The 27,835-nt window shown below is 37.2% G+C and overlaps 1 protein-coding gene across 2 annotated transcripts in view; it reads right to left on the reverse strand.

Moving 5' to 3' along the window:
- Positions 1–27,835, reverse strand: part of SBF2 (SET binding factor 2) — a 397,036-nt gene that overhangs the window by 80,117 nt on the left and 289,084 nt on the right. The window lies entirely within an intron of this gene.

The following is a 27,835-nucleotide window of genomic DNA, read 5'->3' on the forward strand; positions in this document are numbered from 1 at the left end:
AAAACACAATTGGCTTTTATAAACATACAACTCAGTTAGTAGGGACAGAAAGAAAATGGCCTAAAAGCAATGAGTATTTAGGATACTGTCTTTATGAGTCAGTGGGGTTTACAGAATAGTAAGTAATCTATTTAGTTAAACAGAGGTGATTATGAATATCTACTATAGTTTTTCTTGTTCTACTAACTGATACTCAGAGATTGAACAGTGCAAATATCCTCAAATTCAGAATGGTCTAAACTGGGTTGCTGAAAAGATCCAGGTATGCAATTTCTGCATGAGAAGTTTTATCTACCAGAATTACCCAGTATTCATTTGAAGTGCCAGGTTCTATAAATGACAGTTGGAATGATAGGACTGAAGTTTGTTTTTAAACCATTTATCCTTCTAATGATTCTGTCTTAAGCTGCTTAGTATATAGTGAGAGATCAGAGGGTAAATCAATTTCTTTCCTTTGTGGTCCAGAAATTAGTAGAAACCAAATGCAAGGCCATTGTTAAGTCCTTTGCCAGGGGGTTTGGTATTCTCAAAACTATAAACATAATCCAAATTCCCCCTAACCTTCACCTCCATTTTTGACAGGTTTTAAAACTTTATATAAATGGTACAATACTGTTTTATTCTTCAACTTGTTTTTTCATATATTATGTTACTAGATTTATCCAGGTAATAAGAATTAGTATAACCAACCTATACTAAGTCCTCATTATGAATATTTATCAACTCACTAATCCTCACAGCAATCTTATGACCCATTGAGATTAGTGCTATTATTTCACGTTTAAAAGTGAGGAAACTGAGGCACAAAGTTAAGTCACTTGCCCAAGGGAACATTGCTAGGAAGTGGCACAGCCAGAGCTAGGATTCAAATTGGGCTACAGAATCTAGTTTTTCAACACTGCACAATTTAACTAATGTATGGAATTCCATTGTATGAATATATAGCATTTCCTTGTTCTTGATAATCGACATGTGTGTTATTTCCAACTTTTTACTATTATAAACAATGGTGCATGAACATTATCACATGTCAACTGTCAACTTTTGATTATTGGTTTCAGTATCATTTAATATGGCTTGGAAGTACTTAAAAGGGGTCCCAAGAAATATGGTAATTCTCATTGTTATCTGTACTGCATTTTGGGATTATTTATTTATTTATTTTTTTGAGACAGAGTCTCACTCTGTTGCCCAGGCTAGAGTGCCGTGGCGTCAGCCTAGCTCACAGCAACCTCAAACTCCTGGGCTCAAGCAATCCTCCTGGCTCAGCCTCCCAAGTAGCTGGGACTATAGGCATGTGCCACCATGCCTGATTAATTTTTTCTATATATATATATATACATTTTTAGCTGTCCATATAATTTCTTTCTATTTTTTAGTAGAGATGGGGTCTTGCTCTTGCTTAGGCTGGTCTCGAACTCCTGAGCTCAAATAATCCGCCTGCCTCGGCCTCCCAGAGTGCTAGGATTACAGGTGTGAGCCACTGCACCTGGCCCATTTTGGGGTTATTATACATTAACTATATTTCTGATAAGAAATTATTTCATGTGGATATTTTGCAGATCCACAATTTAAAAAAAATTAACAATAATTCTTTAATACCAGGAATTCCTAGCCAGAGCAATTAGGCAAGGGAAAGAAATAAGAGCATACAAATTGGAAAGGAAGAAGTCAAACTGTCCCTATTTGCAGATAATATGATCTTATATATAACCCTAAAAGCTCCACCAAAAAACTCTTAGAATTGATAGGCAAATTCAGTAAAGTTGCAGAATACAAAATTAATATACAAAATGAATATCATTTCTATACACTAACAGTGAACTAGTGGAAAAAGAAATCAAGAAAGCAATTCTGCTTATGGTAGCTACAAAAAAAATACCTAGGAATAAATTTAACCAAGGAGGTAAAGATCTCTATGAGGAAAACTATAAGACACCGATAAAATAAATTGAAGTGGTCACAAAATAATGGAAAGACACCCCATGTTCATGGATTAGAAGACTATTATGAAAATGACCATACTATCAAAAGCAATCTACAGATTCAATGCAATCTCTATAAAAATACCAATGACATTCTTTACAGAACTAGAAAAAACAATCCTAATATTCACATAGAACCACAGAAGACCCTGAATAGCAAAGCAATCATGAGCAAAAAGAATAAAGCTGGAAGCATCATACTATCTGACTTCAAAATATACTACAAAGCTATAGTAACCGAAACAGTATGGTACTGACATAAAAACAGACTCAGACCAATGGAAGAGAATAGAGAACCCAGAAATAAATCTATGTATTTACCATCAACTGATTTTCAACAAAGGCACCAAGAACATTCAATGGGGAAAGGGCAGTCTCTTCAATAAATGATGCTGGGAAAACTAGACTTCATATGTAGGAAAATAAAACTAGATCCCTATCTCTCACTACATTACAAAAATCAAATCAAAATAGTTTAAAGATTTAAATATGAGACCCAAAACTATGAAACTACTAGAAGAAAACACTGGGGAAGCACTTCAGGACATTGGTCTGGGCAAAGATTTTTTAGGTAAGACCTCAAAACTGCAGGCAGCAAAATCAAATCTAGACAAATGGGATTAAATCAAGCTAAACAGCTTCTGTACATCAAAAGAAACAATCAACCGAGTAAAGAGACAACCTATAGAATGGGAGAACATATTTACAAACTGTCCATCTAACAGGGGATTAATAATCAGACTATATAAAGAACTCAAACAATCCAAAAGCAAAAAACCCAAATAATACGATTTAAAAATGGGAAAATGATCTGAACAGACATTTTTCAAAGAAGATGAGCAAATGGTCAACAGGCATATGAAAAAATGCTCAAAATCACTAAACATTGGGGAAATGTAAATCAAAACCACAATGTGCTATCATCTCACCCCAGTTTAAATAGTTATTATCAAAAAGACAAAAAATAACAGATGATGGCGAGAATACAGAGAAAGGAGAATGCTAGTACACTGCTGGTGGGAAGGTAAATTAGTATGGTCATTATGGAAAACAGTATGGAGGTTCCTCAAAAAACTAAAAATAGAGCTACCATATGATCTAGCAATCCCACTGCTGGATATATATATCCAAAAGAAAGGAAGTCAGTATATTGAACAGATACCTGCATGCCTATGTTCACTGCTACACTATGCATAATAGTCAAGACATGGAATCAACCTAAGTGTCCATCAATGGATGAATGGATAAAGAAAATGTGGTATATATACATAACAAAATACAAATCAGCCATAATAAAGATGAAATCCTGTCATTTGTAGCAACATAGATGGAACTGGGGTCATTATGTTAAATGAAATCAGCCAGGCACAGAAAGACAAATATCATATGTTCTTACTCGTATGTGGGAGCAAAAGAAGTTTATCTCATGGAGGTAAAGAGTAGAATGATGATTACCAGAAGCTAGGAGGGGTAAGGAAGTGGGGAATAAAGAGAGGTTGGTTAATGGGTATAAAAATACAGCTGGATAAAAGGAATAAGTTCTAGTGTTTGATAGCACAGTAGTGTGACTATAGTTAACAATAATTTGTTGTATATTTCAAAATAGCTAGAAGAGAAGATTTGAAATGTTCCCAACACAAAGGAATGATAATGTTTGAGGTGCTGGATATCCTAATTGCCCTGATTTGATCATTACACATTGTATGCATATATCAAAATATCACATGTACCCCCAAAATATATATAATTATGTATCAATCAAAATAATTCTTTAATATCAAGTGTATAGTTACTAATCAAATTTATAATTGTTTTATAAATGTAAAAAAGTTTTTGTTTTCTTTTTTTTTTTGTTGTTATTTTGGTAATCAGTCTGTTTAACTTGCACATGATCATATATAGACCTTGACATGTGTTTTGACTAAGTTAATGGGTAGGTCAACAAGCATTACAATGACCTTGAAGCAGGTGTTACAGATATTTCATCATCTTAGAATTTTGTTCTTGCACAGTATGCGGGCCCTTGAGTGGCTTGGAAACATCTCTGTTATGTCATGCAGAGTTTTTCACTGCCTAGCAGCCACAGCTATAGTATTCATCCCCAATACTTTAGAGATTTCAGAAAAATAAATTCTAACTCCAAACCTGCCAGGGTATGTAGGCTCAGCTAAGATTCAGCACAATCTTTTGAATCTTTACTTCCTTAATCTTTCTTCTTAGGTGAGAATTTATAAATCCAAAGTCCTACAAAAACCTCAAATGAAAAGTGTGGCTGATTGTGTTTATTTTTACTATACTTACCAAGGCAGGAAAGTAGCCCAAAATAAGATTTCCAACTATGTGATTTGAAATGAAATGTTTAGGTTTTAACTCTTGATTAATTAGAAAATTAAATTAACTGGGATACTGTGAAGTTTTGTTGATACTGAAATTCTTTGATTTGGCCTCAATCTCTTATGCTTTTACCTCTGCCATTAGGATATACTTCTATAAAGATACCCATTAACTGAATTCTGGTTCACAAGGGGCTGTTCCCTAGGCTTTTACTACTTAATTAGATGATCTATACTGTCTCTTTCTTCTTTTTCATACAATTGCTCCTGAAGCAAGGGCAATCTTCTAAGCAAATTGTTTTAAAACCAGATCTAGAGTGAGGGAGTTGCAAATTCATAACAAGGTATAACATAACAACAAGTGGGGATGGAAGAGGAATTGACAGCTACTGGTTCCGATGCGCAAGTCCCATTGGCTTGGTAGATTCCAGAGATGGAGTAACAAAGAGGCTATATGTTTACACCAAACAGCATATGTTCTAAAGTCACTCTTACCCCTCTGCTGATGGAACTGAATATTGTTCCTAGATAAAATTAATAGATTAGGTACCCTAAAAATGGCTTTGGCTTTTTGATGCTAGAGTCTTATATTCCACTTTACCAGAGATGAAAGGAGGACTGGCTATCTATGACTTAAGGAGTCTTTCCAGTGAGCTGAAGCAATCACTAAAAAGTGATTAATGTAGTTTGTCACAAATGCCTAAAGAGATATGGATTACTACAGTATAAAATATTATCTCGCAGTCACAAATAGTGGTCGTAGTCATTCACCACAGTCTGACAATTCAGAAGGTACATTAGGGAAGCAAAACTAAAAAGATTGTGGTATACCATGCTGACTTCATTTCAGGGTAGCTCTGCCCCACGAAGGTAGGAAGATCCTGTATGTAAAATGCTAAGCACAGTATGTGGCATTTAATATATATTTAGTAAACAGAAGCAGCAGCCAGAGGCTCCAGGTGATAGTGGGGGCAGAGGCATAGTTGTACAAGGTCATAGTACAACAGCAGAAAGCCCAGGTGGGAAGTCATGGATATCTCTGGAAAATAGAAGCACCTGCCTAGGTAGAGTAGCGATAAGCAGTTTTAGAGATCCGAGTGGGCAATGAGGCAGGCATGTACCTAGAAGGCCGGCTATAATCATCTAGCTCCAAATGTTCTGTATTTAATAGGTCATTACTACACTAGGATTAAAAAAAGGACAAAGGGAAACTCCTTAGAAGAGCACACTTTCTTGTGTGATTAAACTTTAGGGTTTAAATCCTCTGATTAAATTTGGATAATGTTATCACTATCTTAGAGACTACTCTAATGACAAAAAGAATCTAGAGGAAAAACATGATTAGTAAACTGATTTCAAGTGATTAACTGGAATTTTTATTGCCAAATAAATAATAGTGACTCTAAGAAAAATGAACTTATATTCAACTTCTTACTGGATGAAAGCAAAAACTGCAGTACTACTGAATTACAATTTTGTAGGGACATCTCTTCCTTTCTTAGTTTCCATCTACTCAACTTTTCCAGAGACCAAAAAAAACAAAATTGTTAACAGAGTTACAAAAAGCAAAGTCTTGAAAGTATTTCCTATAAACAACAAAATCAACATCTTGGGGCCCAAATTTTCAAATTTCACTGATATTTTGACAAAAAACCTTTTAGACTCTTGTCAGTGACCAAATAAAGACTCAAATTGCAGGTTGCATCCATGGTACAGTCAACTGTGGGTGCATTTAAACTGTAACTGTTACTTCAGTGCCTACACTTTCTAAAGGTTTTATTTTGAAGCTGTGGTCTTCAAAGAATGAGTGACAGACAGCCAATGTGATTCACTGAGGTAGTGCCTACGCAAAGTGGAGGCCACAGAGCAGTAAATACTGGGGTTGGGCCTTGAATAGTTTTTGACTTCTAGAATATTCTCAGATGAATCATCCAAGCTCCTTACTTAAGTTCATTATGAAGATAATACCTCTTGATTGGCATGTGCACCTAACAGAAAAAGACCAACCTATTTTTGAGGAGAAAATATTGTAAGCTAAATATATAAGGGTAGAAATTTTATTTATTGAGAAGAAGTATGTCTCAATTTTTGAGGAGAACAGCTCTTTTTCAACTTCAATTTTACTGCTTCTTATTTTAGAAAGGTTCATTAAAATTGAGCCTTTAGAAAGAGGAATAAGTTGTGAACCTAATATCCATTTCCTAGGAGAAAGAATTACCTATTGAATTATACAGAATGGGTCAAAGTTATCCAAGTGTTTGCATGGGTATGCCAACAATTATATGTATAATTCTAGAAAATGAGTACACAACAGTAATTATTTGGCCAAAAATAACCAAGGCAGGCCCAGTGCTAAGAATAAATGGCTATAAATCTACATTAAGCTGTTCTAGTACTGGAGATGATTTTCAAGCTTTAAGGGATCATTTCTCACTTCCAAGGCCTTTAGGGACACCACAAAATCCACATTCCTCCTACCCCCATCTCTTCTATTTATTAATGTTTAAAAGTTTACTTCCATGTTTCATTTTTATAGTAAAAGGTCTACTTCCTATTAAAAAGCAAATATTACTATCGGCTTAGGGATACCTTCACCCAATTGTCCATAACTGAACGTGAAAGAAGGCTTTGGGATTAACTTTCCATAACAGGGTAAACAGCCCAGTCATGAGGGAATTGGAGGTCAAAAGCAGGAGAAAATAACAGGGCCAGTGAAGTTGGAAAAAGGGTGTGGAACCAGGCAGGGGAAGTCATACGTTTTCCCAATTTGCCTGGTCAGTCCCCCTGGGAGGTCCAGTTTGGGTGCTTGGAATATGCTGAATAAGGTGCCCAATTCATGGAGGGGTGGAAGGAGTTCAAATTCAACTTATATAAGTGGTAATATATTCTTCTGCCTGTTAACACTTGTTAAATTTAAATCATTTACTTGTTTTGAAGTATAGACTGAGTTAGAAGAAACCTGAGATAGCTTAATTTTTTCATTCATACATGGGGATGCCGAGATAAACAGAAGTAAAGAAACATAACCAAGGCCATATAGCTAGTCAGAAGTACTAAAACCAGAAACTGATGTTTTATAGGGTACTAAATAATCTGATCACATCTTCCCTTTCTTGACTTCCTGAGTACTATTCACTCATGTAGATATTATCCTGCAGGTAAAACAGGTAACTATTCTGTGTACTGAACACACTCTTTGTTTCTCACTGCCATGACATCAGTCAAGCTGTTTCTTTCACTTGGAATCCCTCCTTCCAATCCTTAATAGTTAAAATTCATTCTCCAAGAGCCTAGTGAAATGCTACTTTTTCAAAATGCCTTCCTTGGTTGTTCCCTCTTTATTTCCTGTTATGAACTGAATGTTTATGTCCCCTTCAAATTCTTATGTTGAAGCTCTAACCTTTAGTGGGCTGTATTTGGAGTAGAGAAGTAATTAGGGTTAAATGAGATCATAAGGGTGAGGCCCTGATCCAACAGGATTAGTGTCCTTAGGCACCAAGAGCTTGCTCTCTTCTTTCTCTCTGCATGTACTGAAGAAAGGCCACATGATACAGCGATAAGGCAGCCATCTGCAAGCCAGAAAGAGAGCCTTCACCAGAAACTGAATGGCTTGGAACCCTGATCTTGGACTTACAGCATCCAGAACTGTGAGAAAATAAATTTCTAGTGTTTAAGCTACCCAATCTGTGGTATTTTGTTATGAGCAGACTAAGATACTATCTTATGTAGAACTTTGCTTATAGTTTTCTAACAATTTTTTTATTTCAAAATATTAAGGGGGTACAAATGTTTTTGTTACATGGATAGCTTATCTAATGCTTGAGTCAAGGCTGTAAGTGTGCCTATCACCCACATAGTGTTCATTGTACCCATTAAGTAGGTTTTTACCCTTCCCCTTCTCCCTCCTAACCCCCCTTCCTGATTCCCATGACTTTTGCTTCTTTCTGTGCCTATGTGTGCCCATCAATTAGTTCCAAATTATTAGAGTGCATGTAGTGTTTGTTTTTCCATTCTTGAGATACTTCACTTAGGATAATGGTCTTCAGTTCCATCCAAATTGCTGCAAAAGACATTAATTCATTTTTTATGGCTGAGTAGTACTCCACGATATATATATACACATTTTGTTAATCCACTCATAAATTGATGGGCACTTGGGTTGATTCGACATCTCTGTAATTGTGAATTGTGCTGCAATAAACATTTGAGTGCAGGTATCTTTTTGATAAAATGACTTCTTTTTCTTTGGGTAGATACCCAGTAGTACGACTGCTGGATCAAATGGTAGGTCTACTTTTAGTTCTTTGAGAAATCTCCATACTGTTTTCCATAAATGTTGTACTAATTTGCAGTCCTACCATCAGTGTGTAAGTGTTCCTTTCTCTGCATCCATGCCAGCATTTATTGTTATTAGACTCTTTAATAAAAGCCATTCTAACTGGGGTGACATGATATCTCATTGTGGTTTTAATTTGCATCTTCCTGATGATTGGTGACCTTGAGCATTTCTTCATATGTTTGTTGGTCATTTGTCTATCTTCTTTTGAAAAGCTTCTGTTCATGTCTTTTGCCCACTGTTTAATGGGGTTGTTTGGTTTTTTCCTTGCTGATTTGAGTTCTTTGTAGATTCTGGGTATTAGCCCTTTGTTGGATGTATAGTTTGTGAATATTTTCTCCCATTTATCTAACAATTATTTCAATCAGTTTTGTGTTACATTTAGGACTGGTTTTGCTCAAAAATGCATTGAAATACCGTATTAGGACCTTTTTCAGGATTATACAAAACGGCATCTGACAGATTTTAGTTGCCAAAGTGATAAAACATAATAACAACAGTGTTAATATTTGTATTACAACAAAATTGATCAAGGTACAGAGGGTTTCTTTTTTAAATAAGTAATGCTCTACTGTTTTATAAGAAAATGTGTAAGTTCCTATATTGCTCCTATTCTTGCATGCTGAGATAATATTTATTAAAATGCCAACAATTCATTAGGTTTTAAAAACCAAATACTAAACTAATAATCAAGTAAAAAATAATTTTTGAAGTTTGTGTATATATAATCAGTCTCCTAATAGATTTTGAGGGCCAAGAGTATGTCTTGCACATCTTGACATCAACTCAAATGTCTGGTTAAAAAATCTTAAATACAGGTATTTGAGGTACACAGAATGCTTGTTAATTACATATTAATATACAAATTACATATTTTAAAGTTTAATTACATGCTTTCCAGGGGTTTGCTTCTAGGATTACAGCTCTAATTCTATTAGTTGGAAATTCTACCCAAGAGTATAATAAAAACAGTTAATTTCTCACAGTCATTCCAGATGGTTCTCTGACTTCTTGGTAATCTCCTGCCATCAATACTGAAACACTCCTATGACTGAGGGTTGCCCCTGCTTTCATTTCCCCAACACTTAAGCCTCCCTCTGGAAGTGGTCTCTCTTTATCTTTATGTCTCTCATGTCATGTAAAAATCTATCACTGACAAACAGGGACAACTGCAAAGCTGAAGAAATTAAAAACAGACCTCCTGAGTTAGGTACAAAATGTTTGCACTTTGGACATAAAGGGAATTTGCTGAGTCACTGAGTCAAGTATTTATAGCACCACATAATTTATTTTCTGCTGTAATAATTTCTTCTGAAGTCAGCAGCTCCTCCACAAATCTCCACCAAATCTATGACTTCTCAAAAATGCTAACAATGCTGACTAATACTAAGGAAACAGTGCTACCTAAGCAAAATCAAACTAGAAGAATACACTGTTTACAAAGTTCGTTTTAGGGGCAAGTAGTTAATAAAATCTTTGCTTTTGCTATTCACAAAGAGAGTCATGAGTTTTGCATTTTCCATTCTTTTCTCAATTATGTTATCAGACTGTATCTCACCAAAAGTTTTCTAATTCCTATCCTAGGGCTAGAAAGTCTTGCCCTAAATGAAAATATTAAGGTATACTGAAAAGTAACATAATGAAGTAAGCCCCGTGAGTCTCAGAGCAGCAGACCAGAACTCTGAAGGGGCCTCAAGAAGGTGGAGGATGTTGACATGAGTCAACATGGGCTTTGCCGTTTATCAGCTGTGGCACCTTGACTAAGTTCTCTGAGCATAGGGACTGTATCTTTTTTATTCTTCAGTGTGTATCCAGTGACTGATGAATCTGATATTCAACTGGTAGTTGAATTCACGTTCTGTTGTTCACTTACTAAATATTCATCATCTGCTTAATATACGTCAGGTATTATGCTAAGTGCAATATATGTCATCTCATTTCATCCTTAGTTATCTCCATTTTACAGAAGAAAAATAAAAGTTCATACAGCTGAAAATTTGTTTAAGAGCTCAGGATGACCCAAGATTCAAATCCAGATCTTTCAGGCCCCAAAGTTTAGGCCTTTTCCCTATTATATGAGAATTTACAACCAGAAGCTAAAAGCTAGAGGTTGTAAAGTGGGCATCCTATTAGCTGCATCTGGCTGCAGTTGTGTTTTATTTTGGCTGTCTAGGGTTTTTAAAAAATGAAACCAACAATAAGAATAAAAAGATTTTAGAAGAGAGACTGCAAGATGGCCAAGTAGAGACGTCAGTTGCTAGATAGTCCCAAAAAGAAGAAAAAATTTCAAAAAAGCATAGCCCAGGTGAAATACTGAGGGAAAAGTGCCAGAAATTACCCTTACCAGGGGGCTCACAGGAAGAAGTTGTGGAACAGACCAAGAAGGAACAAGATTTTGGCAGAGACTGACCCCAAGGGATTCGGAGTCTGGTGGAAAAGGTAAGTGGGAGTGTTTACTTTCCTTCCCTCATGCCTTTCGCAGTCTGCCAGCTGCTGATCTGTTGGAGAGCCCTTCTACCCCGATGAACCTAGGCGCTGTTGCCGTCAGTGAACTGAGGGCTTCTTGGGAGCAGAACACTGGCCTACAGGCCCACACAGGGTCACTTCCCCTCACCATAGACCTGAGCTGAGACTGCAGGCACCAAATTGTTTGCAAACATGCTAGGTGTTTCTATTCTGTGAGGCAAGTTACAGCCCCTTAAGTTTCCTTGTCACTGGATCCTACACGTATATTCCCTAGTACGGGCTTGGACTGTGATGACCACAAAGTACAGGGAGATCCGAGAGAGTGACAGTATTTCCAGAGTTCTGACCTGCAGGGTGGGCTGCCCCAAGGGGACTGGAAAGTGTCGGGAGTGCTTTTTAGGACAGAGGAAGGTGGGTGCAGAGAGGAGTCTGTAGGGTAGGGGAGTGTACCCACTCTAGAGCAGAAGCAGCACTGGAGCCTGGGAAGGGACATGGAGACAGGGACCTCCCTTCCTCCAACCAGCCAGTGCTGCAGACATAGCTGCCTCTGCTCCCAAGCATGAGCTTTTGGCGCGGGTGTGCTGCAGGATAGCCAGTTCTAGGCTTGCAGTGAGGGGGGAGGTTAACCCCTCAATAGCACTCTGCTCAGCACACCCAGTTTTGTTTGGAGGGTGCGGCTCATTTCCTTCCCTTCAGGGACAGGCGGCATTTTTGCAACTGTCTCAACCAGGGAATTTCAGCCCCTGGGTCTCTGCATCACTGGATCCACAGCCAACGCTCCCCAGCATCTACTCATATTGCAGCATCCTTGGGGGTGGGTTCCAGGGTAACTGTGGGTCTCCTGGAGCTTGGGCATTCAGAGTGGGCTGCTTCTAGCTGAAAAGAGAGTACAGCACACCAGAGGGCCCCTTAGCACAAAGGAGACCAGGGCACCAGCTCCCCCCATTTGGGGCCTTCTCTTCCTCCTCCCATCTCCCACCCACAGCTGCCAGGCAGCCACAGCTGTTTCCACTCAGGACCAGCAAGGGCTCCACAGGGGATGATTAAGCCAGGACACTTGGGAGTGGCTGCCCTGCCTCTGACAGAGCAGCTATTACATCCGGGTTTTCATGGAGCTTAGGGCTCACTCCTTTCCCTCTAAAAAGCCAAAGCAAGCACTTCATGTACCTCAAGGACACAAACTACTGCCTTGGCTGAGGGAGGGTGTGACTAGCAGTCTTCTCCCCTCTCAGCTGCCTGTTGTTTCTAAGAGAAGCCTAACCTCTCTGGAGGCAAGTCCCTGGCAGAACTACCCCTTCCTCACCAGAACATTTCTTCGACAGCCCCCAGCCATTGTGGGAGCCCAGCATACACACAGAGGTTTAACCTTTCTCTGCTACCTCTGCTGAGGCCGGGCCAGGAAAGGTACGGGGAACTAGGGCACTTTGGTGAGCCCAAAGCACAAAAACTACTGCTTCTGCTGAGGGAGGGTGAGGCTAGCAGTCCTGTCCCTGAGCTGCCTGTCTCTTCTGGGAGCTTCCAGCCTCTGGGAGGAGCCCACCATCCCCGGAGGCAAGTCTCTGGCACGACTACACCTCTACTACCAGAACATTTTAGCCACAGCAAGTCTAGTAGCCCTGCATACAGTGGGTTGAGCTGCCTCTACCACCTCTGCTGTGGCTGTGCCAGGGTGGGATCTGGGAATCTGGGTGCTTTTCTGTTCCTGAAGGACAGCGACCACTGTCAACACCAAGACAGAAGGTGTGAGTAGATTGTGTGCCCCATAGCTGCCTGCCTCTGCTAATCTTGTCAAGAGGGGCCTGCCCTTCCAGTTGCAGGCTCACAGTACATCCACCATTCTCCTGCCTGAGCATTCTTCTGGACCAGGAGATCACCCTGCCCCTCACTATCACAGCCAGTGCCTGAATTCAGGGAGGCCTGAAGGCAAGTTTGCCAGTCTGGTCTCGGTCTAGGCCGCCTACTCCCAGGACTCAAGCACACCATCCAATGGCCTGGGAGCTTGGGAATGCCTAGTCTACCACTGCTAGCACCTGACCACTCTCCCAGAGGTCTGAGGTCCAACTGACTCAAATGCCAGCAACACTATAGTGGGTATCTACCTGCATGAGATGAAAGGCAGTGTATTTCTCTCTCTCTACATTGAGCAGCAGACTTCTTGGCAGAGAAGAACAGGTGAACTGCAAAGCTATCTGTTTTGAGCTCAGGGAAGAGATTCCATATGAAAAGCAACCAGCATAAGAACTCTGGCAATATGGAAAAAACAGGCTGCTTTGATCTCCTCAAAGGCTCACACTAGCTCTCCAACAATGGACTCCAACCAAAAGGAAACTTTTGAAATGTCAGACATGGAATTCAAAATATGGATTGCAAGTTAGCTCAATGGGATCCATGAGAAAGCTGAAAACCAGCATGAAGAAACCAAATAAGTAATTCAAGACATGAATGAAAAATTCACTAGAAAAATAGATATTTAAAAAAAACAACAGAACTTCTGGAAATGAAAGAGTTCATTTAGGGAATTTCAAAATACAGTGGCAAGTTTTAACAACAGACTAGACCAAGCAGAAGAAAGAATTTCAGAGCTTGAAGACAAGGCTTTCGAATCAACCCAGTCAGTCAAAAATAAAAAAGAATCAAAAGAAATGAATAAAGTCTCCAAGAAATATGGGATTATATAAAATACCCAAACTTAAGAATCAGACAAAGAAGAAAAAAAGCAAAAAGCATGGAAAACCTATTTGAGGGAATAATGGAGGAAAACTTCCCTGGGCTTGCTAGAGACTTAGACATCCAGATAAAAGGAAGTCATTGAACTCCTGGAAGATTCACTGCAAATAGGACAACCCCAAGGCACAAAGTCATCAAACGGCCAAAATCAAAGTGAAGGAGAAAATCCTACAAGCTGTGAGACAAAAGCATCAAGTAACTCACCATGGAAAACCCATCAGACTGACCGGAGACTTCTCAACAGAAACCTCACAAGCCAAAAAGGACTGCAGTCCTATCTTTGGTCTTCTTAAACAGTATAACTGTCAATTAAGAATTTTATATCTTACAAAACTAAATTTCAGAAACAAAGGAGAAATAGTCTTTCTCACACAAGCAAATGCTACACAAATTTGTTTTTTTTTTTTTTTTTTTTTTTTTTGAGACAGAGTGTCACTTTGTTGCCCGGGCTAGAGTGAGTGCCGTGGCATCAGCCTAGCTCACAGCAACCTCAGACTCCTGGGCTTAAGCGATCCTACTGCCTCAGCCTCCCGAGTAGCTGGGACTACAGGCATGAGCCACCATGCCCGGCTAATTTTTTTTGTATATATATATTTTTAGTTGGCCAGATAATTTCTTTCTATTTTTAGTAGAGACGGGGTCTCACTCTTGCTCAGGCTGGTCTCGAACTCCTGACCTCGAGCGATCCACCCGCCTCGGCCTCCCAGAGCTAGGATTACAGGCGTGAGCCACCGCGCCCGGCCCAAATGCTACACAAATTTGTCACCACTAGATCTGTCTTACAAGAAATGCTTAAACATGCTCCAAACACCAAAAAGAACAGTTGATAATCTCCAGCGTAAAAACATTCAAAAGTAAAAACTCACAGCTCTTATAAAACAGTAACACAAGGGAGAATACAAGGCAACTAGGTAACGATCAACATGATGAGTGAAACATTATCTCATGTGTATCTAACACTGGAGCTCCCAGATTTATAAAACTAAAACTACTAGACCTAAGAAGTGAAATAAATAGCAACATAATAATTGTTAGGGACTTCAACATTCCACTGGCAGAACTAGACAGATCACTGAGGCAGAAAATCAACAAGGAAACACTGGATTAATCAGGACTCTAGAACAAATGGACCTAATAGACATTTACAAAATATTATACCCCCAAATTGCAGAATATACATTTTTCTCATTAGCCATGGAACGTATTCCAAGATGGACCATATGTTAAGCCACAAAACAAGTCTCAGCAAAATTTTAAGAGTCAAAATAATACCATGTATCTTCTCAGACCATAGTGGAATAAAAGTAGAAATCAATTCCAAGAGGAACCCTCAAAACTATACAAATACATAGAAATTAAATAACCTGGTACTGAACAATCTTTGGATCAATGATGAAATCAGGATGAAAATAAAAAAAGTTTTTGAACTGAATGACAATGACCACACAAGCTACCAAAATCTCTGGGATACATAAAACACAGTAAGTACTACACAATTATAACTTTGACTCAAACTGTGCAAAAGCAATTCATGTAACCAAAATGTTTGCACTCCCATAATATTCTGGAACAAAAAGGACATTAAAAAAAAAACACACTAAGGGGGAATTTCATCACACTAAATGCCTCCATCAAAAAGACAGAAAGATCACAAACAACTAAGGAACTAGAAAAACAAGAGGAAAGCAAACACAAAGCTAGTAGAAGACAAGAAATAATAAAGATCAGAGTAGAACTAAATGAAACTGAAACCAAAGGGGAAAAAAAACAATACAAAGGATTAATGAAACAAAAGGTTGGCAGGATGGTTCTTTGAAAAGATAAACAAAATTGACAGACCACTAGTTAGATTAACCAAGAAAAGAAGAGAGAGGATTCAAATAAGCTCAATCAGAAATGAAAAAGGAGACATTACAACTGATACCATATATATACATACACACACACACACACACACACACACACACACACAGATCATCTGAGATTACTACAAATACCTCTATGCACACAAACTAGAAAATCTAGAAGAAATGGATAAATTTTTGGAAAGACACAACCTCCCAAGCTTGAATCAGGAAGAAAAAGAAATCCCAAATAGACTAATAATGAATAACAAGATTGATGGTAATACAAAAATCTCCCAACAAATAAAAGCCCAGGACCAGAGAGATTCACAGCCCAATTCTACCAGACCTACAAAGAACTGGTACTTACCCTTCTGCAACTGTTCCGTAACACTGAGAAGGAGGAAATTCTCCCTAACTCATTCTATGAAGCCAGTATCACCCTAATACCATAGCCAGGACAGGACTCAACAAAAAAGTAAAACTACAGAGTAATATCCCTCATGAACATAGATGCAAAAATCCTCAGCAAAATACTAGCAAACTGAATCCAACAGGATATTAAAAAAAAAAATAATAATTCACCACGATCAAGTGGGTTTCATCCCAGGGATGCAAGAATGGTTCAACATTTGCAAACCAATACATGTGATTCACCACATCAACACAATTAAAACAAAAACCATATGATCATCTCAATAGATGCAGAAAAAGCATTTGATAAAATTCACTGCCACTTCATGATAAAAACTCTTAACAAACGAGGCACAGAAGAAACATACCTCAAGATGATAAAACCATATATGACAAACCCACAGCCAACATCATACTGAATGGGGAAAAGTTGAAAGCATTCCCCCTAAGAACTGGAACAAGACAAGGGTGCCCACTTTCACCACTTCTATTCAATATAGTACTGAAAGTCCTAGCCAGAGCAATCACACAAGGGAAAGAAAGAAAGGATTCAAATTGGAAAAGAGAAAGTCAAACTATCCCTTTTTGCTGATGATATGATCTTATATCCAGAAATCCCTAATGACTCCTCCAAAAGACTCCTAGAATTGATAAATTCAGTAAAGTCTCAGGTTACAAAATTTATGTACATAAATTCAGTAATATTTCTATATACTAATAACAGCCAAGCTGAGAATCAAATCAAGAACTCAATATCACTTACAACAGCTGCTGAAAAAAACTCCAAAACCTAGGAATATACTTAACCAGGGAAGTGAAAGATCTCTACAAGGAGAACTACAAAACATGGATGAAAGAAATTGTAGATGACACAAACAAATGGAAAAACATCCCATGCTCATGGATTGGAAGAATCACTATTGTTAAAATGTCAATACTGCCCAAAGTTATTTACAGATTCAATGCAATTCCCATCAAAATACCAATATCATTTTTCATTGAATTAGAAAAAATAATCCTAAATTTCACATGGAATCAAAAAAGAGCCCAAATAGCCAAAACAATCCTAAGCAAAAAAGAACAAATCTGGAGGCATCTCATTACTTGATTTCGAATTATACTACAAGGCAATAGTAACCAAAACAGCATGGTACTAGTATAAAAGTAGATACATAAATCAATAAAACAGAGAACCCAGAATTAAAATGATATAGCTGTTACCAACTAATCTTTTACAAAGCAGACAAAAACATACCCCAGGGAAAGGACACTCTATTCAATAAATGGTGCTGGGAAAATTGAAAGCCACATGCAGAAGAATGAAACTCTCACCATACATAAAAATTAACTCAAGATGGATTATACACTTAAAAGTAAGATCTGACACCATAAAAATTCTTGAAGAAAACTCAGGAAAAACTCTTCTGGACATTGGCATAGGCAAAGAATTCATGACTAAGACCCTAAAAGCAAATACAACAAAAACAAAAATAAAAAAAGGGGACTTAATTAAACTAAAAAGTTTCTGCACAGCAAAAGAAATAATTAACAAAGTAGACAAGCTATAGGAGAAAATATTTGCAAACTGTACATCTGACAAAGGACTAATATTCAGAATCTATGAGGAACTCAAAGAAATCAGCAAGAAAAAAAATAACTCTGTTAAAAAGTGGACAAAAACCATGACATTTTTCAAAAGACATCCAACTGCCAACAAATACATGAAAAAATGCTCAACATCACTAATCTCAGGGCAATGCAAATTAAAACCACAATGAGATATCTCTTTATCCCTGTCATAATGGTCATTATTAAAAAGTAAAACAAAAACAAAAAAACAACCAATAGATGTTGGTGCAGATGCAATGAAAAGGGAACATTTATACACTGTGGTGGGAATATAAATTAGCACAACCTCTATGGAAAACAATAAGGAGAGTCCTCGTAGAATTAAAAGTAGACCTATCATTCCAGCAATCCCACTACTGGGTATTTACCCAAAGGAAAAGAAATCATTGTATCAAAAAGACACATGCACTTGTATGTTTTTTTGCAGCACAATTCATGATTGCAAAGATATGAAATCAACCTAAGTGCCTATTAACTCAGCCATAAAAAAGAATGAAATAATGTCTTTTGCAGCAACTTGGATGGAAGTGGAGGCCACTACCCTAAGTGAAGCATCTCAGGAAGAGAAAAACAAATACTGTGTGTACTCACTTGTAAGTGGGAGCTAAGTGATGGGCACACATGGTTATACAGAGTGGAATAACGGACTTTGGAAACTCAGAAGGAGTGAGGGATGAAAAATTACCTATTTGGTACAATGTACACTATTTGGGTGACAGATACACTAAAAGCCCTGACTTCACCCTTATACAATTCATTCATGTAACAAAAACCACTTGTACTCCATAAATCTATTGAAATAAAAAAAGAGATTTTATATAACATCTAAATGTGAAGCTTCTTTTGAAAAATTGAAAGATGTGGTAGCAATGTTCCTGCATAGTTAACAACTGCTACAGCTCAGCAATGGCTGCCCCTTAGATGGAGTATGTGCTCTTCTTTTGGCCTCCTTAACTCATTTGCATTATTTGTTTGGTCTTGGTAGGCATTTAGTTTGTAACTATTGCTACCTGTCAATGTGGATCTCTCCCTAAGTACCCTCATCAGTACTTGTCTGTTATGCTAGCCTGCTAAGTGAATTCTGTTGCTCGAACCTTTCAGTCCTCCCGAGCATCTTCTACACTGCTGTTAAGTTTCTGAAACATAATCACATCACTGCCCTCCTCAAGAATATGGTATTGTATACTCCTTAGTGACTAGAGAATAATATTAGTTTAAACTCCTTAACATAACATTCTAGACATTCTGTGATTTGATTCCAAATTACTTTTCCCATCATATTTTCCACAACTAATGACTACGTAGATTGAAGCTACCCTAAAAGGAAGTGTCAAGTGGCCTGCTACAAAATTCTGCCCTTTTCGACATTTTTATCAATGGCTTGGATCACAAGTAGTATGATTTTCAAATTTAAGTAGAAGGAATAGGAAATATCTATAATTTATTTATACCCAGAGCTACATGCCTTAATCCTTTCACTGTCTACAGAGGCCTTTGACTAGTGCTTACCATGGAAAACAAAAAGATCTGGGTTCAATGGTGGTTTTAAGATTACATACAAGCAATCATAAACATAGAGACACTAATGCTTCTTTGTCTTTTTACAACATAGTAAGCATTCCTAAAACATTTTTGGATACAGAATCTCATTTAGAAAAACAGGATGACAGATAAAAGATTTAAATGAATTAGAACAATGATTAAATAAAGTAAGATCTGCATTTGGACAGAAAGCTCTCTGCACAGGGCTGGCAGCTAAGGATAAATTACACTATAACCATGAACATTTTTCAGAGCACCAAAGACGTGTTTAGCACTCTGCAGGGGGCTGGGATGGTAATTCTAAAAGGTACTATGACATACAAGGTTTAAAACACTGGGATGAAGCCAATGAAACTGAGAACATAGTTGTTTTAGGAAGAGTAAGTAACTGTTAATTGTTACATGGCATCCCACCTCCCATAACTACAGAAAAAGTTATGCTGTAAAAATTTAAAGTTTATTAATTCCAAATAAGGTGATATTGTCCAGATAATTTTTTTACTCAATCCTTCTAGAGGATTCACATTCCACTCCTGTTGGACTGATTTCTCATGATAACACTTTGGCATGGGGCACACGCCCAGATGTCAGCTGCAATGCACTTCCCAGAAGTCATGTCAGCTTCAGTTAACTTTCTTGGATGGGAAAGAGAACAGATTTTAGCTTTGGCCAAGTATAGTCTCTACAACTGTCTCTACCTCCCCACCTCCCCTTGCAAATGAACTTATTTTTGTAAGGAAAACAATAAGGCAAAAATGTGTCATTTTTCCACAGTTTACCTGGTAACGTCACAGATCTTTAAAACATAATGAGTCACATTATCAAACATGTAATTGGGAAGTCAATTACTTAGTAAACAGACAAAACTTCCAGACCAATACAAATGTCTCCTTAACTTGAGAGACAGCAAGTGCCAAAATGCAAACAGCAGCCAGAGAACATTTCACAAAAAGTATTCTAGGGCTTGCTTGAGTGAAAACAAAATTTTTCATTGTTTTTTAACCTTAAGAATTTTGAATTAGTAATTTTGTTGTTAATTTATAGAAAATTTCCTAAAAAATTCACAGGCATTAGGATGAATAAAGCCAGTAAAATTTTGATTATAACCATGAGGAAGAAGAATTGTTAATGGTAACACAATATCCTAAATTACAGAAAGTATACAATTGTATAACTTCAGCAGATATTAATATTTGTAATATGTAAAGTAATTTAGTGCTGAACCATTGATTAGCATATACTATATATAGTTTTGTTCTTGTAAAACGTCTAATACAGTGCTTGAAATATCTTCTCTTGCACTAATTGATTTTTTTTAAGCCATACTCCATTGCAAAGTTAATAAAATATTGTTTAATTCACATTGGTTCCCTTGCCCAAGTACCTACAATAGCTCCCTATTGATCATATCTGGACTTCATAACCCAGCATCAAAGATCTACATAATGATAACAATATTAAACTAACACTTCCATAGCACTTACTATGTACCAGTTTCTATTATCTATCGTTGTATAAAAATAACAGCCAAAACATAGTGGCTTAAAAAGAACCATTTTATTATCTGATGGTTAAGAGAATGGGTTCTGAATTCAGATTACCTCTTAAGGTTATGATTGTGAGGATTAAATGGCATGGTAAAATGTAAAGTCCTTCATATAGTGTCTTACACCCAGTAAGTGTTTAACCAATGCTAGATAGTATTATTATTACTGCATTTTATGAGTAACTCACTTATAATAAATCATAAGTTCCTCAAAGACAGAGACTAGACCTTCTCTGTTCCTCATTTAGACAACCAAAGGGTTCTGAACACAAAGAACTAAATGAATACTTTTTGATTTGAATCAACAGGTAAGATGAATTTTTAAAATGTCCCTCATTTTTCATTAACCTGTCTTTCAGAATTCTAAACTTAACAGGCCTGCACAAAAGGGCACTAAATTATTTTTTGGAGACTAAAATTCCAAAGTCCCCCCACCCTCAGCCTGAGAGTACTGTCTTCACAATCAGTGTCTACTGGTGAAGTATGTCATTGAGCTGTACTAAAACATCATCAGCGTTTACATAAAAGTGAATGGCAGACTATTAGGGTTTTTAAACCCTTAAACACTTCCGAGTCTAACAACTGTGGCACATTTAAGACACTGATGTCCAGGCCTCAGCCCCAGAGATTTTGGTTCCAACTGCCCTTCCATGGGGCCTTGGCATCTATTGTCTTTAAAAGCCTTCCAGGTGATTCTAACGGTGCAGCAGGGTTAAGAGTCATGGATCAGGCCAAAGGATTAGAGCTCACACAGAGCAATAAATGATCTGGAATCAAGAGACCTGGAATCTTGTATCAAATAATGGACAATCAATTCAATTCGACAAACTCTTTTGCAATATGCTTCTTGACAGATACCACAAAACAAAGAATGAAGAGCCAACAATCTGGATCTTAGTTTTTGAGTCTTTGATCATTTAAAGATGGGAATGGGTTTCAAACTTTTGTTAAAATGTAGTTTTAGCTTTTATTCAAATGAAATCACACTTATAAGTTCAATATATATAAAAGAAACAAAAGGGAAGCAGGTTGAGGTTAGCTTTCCCACTGCTCTTCTCAGTTGGAAGCTGACTAACCCTCCATTTTTCTCCTGTAGTTTTGGTGGTATACTTTCTCCTTATCCCAAGGTTGCAAATTTCACTTTTCTTGGAGCACAATGGAAAAGAAGTCAAGCATTTGTCTCAGAGCTGTGGGTACATAAAATGTTAATACCTCTGTTCACCAGAAGCTTGGCTCAGAAGGGTCCCTATCTGCTCAAACCCCATGCATGGGGGGCATTGCAGTCTGTATGCACTTTCTGACTTCTCACCTACACTTTCCCACGTGTTTTCTAGGCTAAATCAAGAATTAGCCACTTTTCTCCAATTGTTCAAAGTAATATTCTGGGGAAGGGAAAACTTAACAAAGTAAATTACATATTCAATCATGTAAACACATTGTGAACATTTTGTGGAAATACCCTAAGGCTGTAAATCTACAAGCCAAAGCTTTTTGGGGCATAGACATTCAAATAGTGTAATTATTTCCCATTACTGAACATGATGCCAATACTTCTGAGTGGCTCATGAACTTTTAATTGTATTATTTCAAATTTTTAACATATTCTTTAAGTAATTTATAATCTATATTGCATAGCATTTTCTTTCAACCCTCATGTTGCCCATGAATAAAACTCTGTCTACTCTAGGTCTATATACTTCGCAATCTTTTTTTATTTTCTTCATGTTTTATAATAGGTGGGACAGCGGGTAGAAATAGCAGAGGTCTTACTGGTTCTGAGAAAAATCACAATGGACATTAAAGCTTGCTAATTTCTTTTTCAATTTGGTGGGGCATAAACATTTTATATTATATTCTATACATGGTGATAGCAAAGTTAGAAGAGGTATACTTTTGGAAGAAATCCACTTTTTTCTAAAAAATGAAATTTTCATGTTTTAAGTCATTCTGTTGTAAAATTATCTATCTATCTATCTATCTATCTACTTAGATAGGGTCTTGTTCTGTCACCAAGGCTACAGTGCAGTGGTGTCATCATAGCTCCCTGCAGCATTAAACCCCTAGGCTCAAGTGATCCTCCTGCCTCACCCTCCTGAGTAGCTGGGACAGGTGTGTTCTACCATAGCTGGCTAATTTTCAAATTTTTTGTAGAGATGGGGTCTGACTATGTTGCCCAGGCTGGTTTCGAACTCCTGGCCTCAAGTAATCTTCCCCCTCAGCCTCCAAGGGTGCTAGAATTACATGTGTGAGCCACTGCGCCCAGACCAAAATTTTATTCTTCAATGTGTATAACAAGAATTATCTGACTACCCTGGAAGCCTCCAGCAACAGGATCCAGGATGTCAGGTAAGCTAAGGCTGAAGCAGAATCAGAATCAAATCAGGCTCATACAGGACAACCTCTGCAGCTTTGCCCCCTATTTTCCAGCATGACTTTCTAGCAGATGGGATTCTCTTCCCTTCAGTGCTACCTTCAGCACTCACCTCCCATTATCTCAGAATTAGGGAGGGGAGGGTATCGTTCCTTTTGTCAAACATAGGGTCCCTTTGTCTGTCTGTTGGAGGTGTCACAATCATCTAAAAAAGAAAATGTACTTCGAGGGGCCAACAGAATAAATCAGATTCCATGCAACTGAAGAATAAATTAGCGCCTGGCTTCAGTCATAATTATGTTTCCTTTCTCACAGTTTTCTTGCAAAATAAAAGATCAGTTGGTTTTTAATAGCATTACATAATCTACTGAAACACTGCAAACAAGCAACTTTCTTTTATCTTCTATTCTGAAGTAGAAATTCTTCAACTTCACTTGATCTCCTCCATGTATTTCTCCTGTGCTGTTTCACTCTTTAGCTTTCCTTCCTTTTGTCATTCCACAGATTTTTCCAAGTTTCTGACCTCAACTCTTGTCTCTTTTCTCCCAACAGTTTAGTAATCATCTCTCTGCACAAGCCTCACAAATTTATATTTTTAACTGGACCTATCTTTCAAGTTAAAATTCTGTAATTCTCATTGTTTTCTGGATAGATTCACACAGAAGTCCAAGCTACAAAATGATAGCTTGTTGTTCTTTTGTGTTTAGTTTTATTATCAATAATTAATTAGAAATTTTTTTAAAAGATGGATTTCTGTCATCTTTTGAAAAGCAGAAGATCTGGCAACACTGTGCATATTTTTTGCCTGACAATGAGTAAATGGAACCAAATAGCAGATGTTCCTTTAACATGGAGCAAACATTCTCTAGTTCTGTATAATTTCTACTTCAATCATTTAGATCAGTTTTCTGGCTTCTTTAAGCATTTGAGTTTGCAATCTTGTTGAGGGGGATATGAAGAGTAGATAGCAGACCTGACTAGACCTTTTAGATTCTTTCCATCCCAAAGTGTCAAATGTTTACAGATAGCCCACTTTTGAACATATGTTTGTTATGGTACCTTTGGGAAATTAGTCAGATATTTTGTTTGTTTTCAGTTCAAGTAATCAACAAATGACCTTTTAGTATAGGATGTACAGCCTGATAAAGTAGAGTGGTGTATATGTGTGGTGGTGGGAGTGAGGAGAGGTAGGAAGAGTTGTTCTTATGGAGCCACTGGAGGGTTATCCCAAAATTCTCTTGACCCAAAAGCAATATACAAATCGTGTTCTCCATTCTTTTACAACTCCACCTCACACATCATTGATCTGTCATTATCATGAAAACTCAGCCCAGAGCTTACAAGAATTAACTGGACAGTTGGTTTGAGTGCCGATTCTTGTGCCAGACAAATAATATGTCTACCTAAATGATTTCTGATTGGCTTTTACCATATTCTTAGCACTTTGTGGGGAGTTGTGCTAAGCTTGACAAGAGGAAGAGGAGGAGCATAAGTTGTAATAAAAACAAAAAAAATCAGCAGCAGTAATTAACATTTATTGAAGGTTTGTTATGTGCTGGGCAGTAAGCACTTTACATGTACTATCACATTTAATCCTCATTAACAAATCTGTAAGGTAGATTCTATTTATCACTCTTATTTATAGTTAAAGACACTATGGTATAGAGCAGTAAAACAACATGCCAAATGTCACAGAGCTATTAAGTCCCAGGCAGTCTGACTCTACTGTCCACCCAATAGATGGTAAGTTTTGTGATGGGTCCTGGAATTAGAAAAAACTGGAGTGTGAAGTCTAATTATTACTGTTTTCAAGGAACATCTTTTGGCTTTGTTGATCCTCTGTGTTGTATTTTTATTTTCTCATTTCATTAATTTCTTTCATTCATTATTAAGCACTGTTTATGTACCAGACACAACCTAGGAGATGGGGAAATAGCAATGAACAAATGAAAATTTCTTGCCTTTATGGTGCCTAGATTCTTGTGGCAAGACACACAAAATAAACAAATAAGGTAATGCATGTGATACGCATACATATAGTAGCAGGGAAGGTGGAGTGACAGTCCTGGAAAGCAATGGATGAAATTTTAAATAGTGTTATCAGGATAGGTCTCGCTGAGAAAGTGACATTTATTCAAAAACATAAGAGAACCGTGGGACAAAATCATGGAGTTAATTTAATAAGTGCCTCTGAGTAAAATCAGAAGCAAATAGAAGGTTCCGAGCAGAGGAAAGACATGATTTGACTTAGGTTTCTAAATGGTAACTCCGGCAGCTGTGTTGATAATAGAATGCAACGGGGCAAAGGTGAAAGCAAGGAGACCATTAAGAAGGTAATAATTCAGTTAAGAAAGTTGTGATTTAGAAATTTTTTCTTTAATTAACAAATATAGTATGTTTACAGATTTCTATTTCCTCATCCAGTACCAAATAGGCTCCAGGTTCCAGATATTGCTAGATGTTTTTAGGTTAGCTACAATTTTTGCTAGCACCAACATACCACCTTAGATTCCTACTTCCTTCTCATTTTTCACCCTTAAAGATTGCTCTTACTTTCTTCTGCTTAGTTATGCATTTAATAAAATATTTGTATTTTATGCTACATTTTTAGTGTTTTATTGCTGGTAGTGGTGATTGAGGGGAGGGATGTTCGAGAATGTCCAGTATGCTATATTCCTAAAGTGGAAGTTTTTAGGTTTGAATTCTGCCTTTTCCTATTTACTAGCTGTATAACCTTGGCAGGTTATTTAAATTTATCTAGATGCCATTTCCTGAAATGTAAAATGGAGATGATAATCTAGATCATAAGGTTATTGTTAAGATTATGAGCTAATGCATATAAACTGCTTAGCCACAATGCATGGCACATGGGAAATGCTTAATATATGTTAATGATCACTATCCATCATCATCATCTCCATCCTTGCAGTATCATACATAGCAGGTACTCAACAAATGATTGCTGAAGTGATCTGTTGAAATGAGTTACAAATGGCAATGAGCTTAGTGGGGAAGATGTACAGCTGGTTCGTCTCTAAGTGTATCTCATGACCAGAACCAACTGCATAAAATGTTATAAGAAGAAATCTTGCTACCCACCCCTCCTTTAAAAAAGTGAATGAGTTAGTCTCCTTAATCATTGGCACACTCCTCCTGAAATAACTAATAGTAAGCAAAATAGTGTGTTTGAGGGAGACACTCAGAGACTTTGTTGAAATAAATTTTTCTACCAAGGTGGTTAAAGTAATTTTATGTCATTTATAAGTAACTGGGTCCCTTCAAATCTTATTTGTGCTACTAGTTTATTTAAACCTTTTAAAAAATTATAGGAATGTAGAAGTAAAATCCTTGTTTATACAACATTCAGATGCCTTAACATGGTTCTTCATGGTCTAGTGACAGACTACCTTTTCCTCCTACCTCCACCTCTAGTCCCAATTCCCTGTAAGTAATTCACAGTATTTTCTCTGCCTGTAAAATTTATGTTTTCTCACTCTTCACTCACTCTTTACCTCATCCTCACCTGCAAGACAAATGCCCATTTATCTTTCCTGGGCACAGATGTCACAATTTCTTCGGGGCATTCCTTGGTTCACCAGGAATTAATGTATTCTTATAGTACTTAGATTATATCTGTTTTAGAACACATATGCTATCATTTATTTTACTAATCTATCTTTTCTGTAAGGGTGTGTATTCCTCAAGGGCAGAACCTTGACTTGTTCCCTTTGTGTTTCTACTGAGAATGAGCACCTGCATGATGCTCTTATTCTGAAGTAAGACCTACCTCTATCAGTAAAATACCTTCAAAATGCCACATGCATGTGAGAGATCTTTGGAATCTGGGAAGGCTTGACTTCAGGGTGGCTGCATTTAAGGTGAATAGGGTATATTTATTATTTCTCCCAGGGTAAACATAAACTATAATGGGTACCAAAGGAAAAGTGTTAGCTTTCCTGTGAGTCATTCTGAGTGTCAATAACCAACACGTGTTTCAAAGAAGTAATAGAAGAGATTTGCCATATTTTTGTAAATTCCAGGAAACTCTCCTGATTATCAAGGTTATTAAGAATGAAAACAAAGTGACCCTAAAGTACATGGATCATAGAGGAGAAGGCATTACATTAAACAGTGGCTTGTGGTGAAGGGGCCTATGACCTTCATTATCGCTCACGTCTATTGTTGGGAAGGAGTAATACAAAGGTAACTTATTTTGGTTCTATTCCTGCTCTATTAGGTTTTATTTTACTCTGTATTTCCCTTCTAAAAAAGTAACATTTAGACAAGAATACCTGCTTAAATGTTTTCAGCATATACTCTGGCCCTTAATTTAACAAACATGATCTTTAAATAAAAAGGACCTAAGTAAACCAAAGAGTAGCCCAATGTTACTAACTTTGAAATGATTCCTCTACTATCAATAGCTGATTAAAGGATACGAAGTAGGTTTCTTGAGAGTAAGGACTACGTGTTACTCATCTGCAACTCTGCAACACACAAAAGCACAGGGCTTGGCATATCTAATAAATGTTTACTGAATTGGAAATGAAAGTACCATCTAAACAATAAACATAATATGAATATAACAGATTACATTATTTTTCACAGTAAAAGTAATTCTAACAATTTAAACCTGACTGTT

Source organism: Lemur catta, chromosome 7 (genome assembly GCF_020740605.2).
Source record: "Lemur catta isolate mLemCat1 chromosome 7, mLemCat1.pri, whole genome shotgun sequence".
Classification (NCBI taxonomy): Eukaryota; Metazoa; Chordata; class Mammalia; order Primates; family Lemuridae; genus Lemur; species Lemur catta.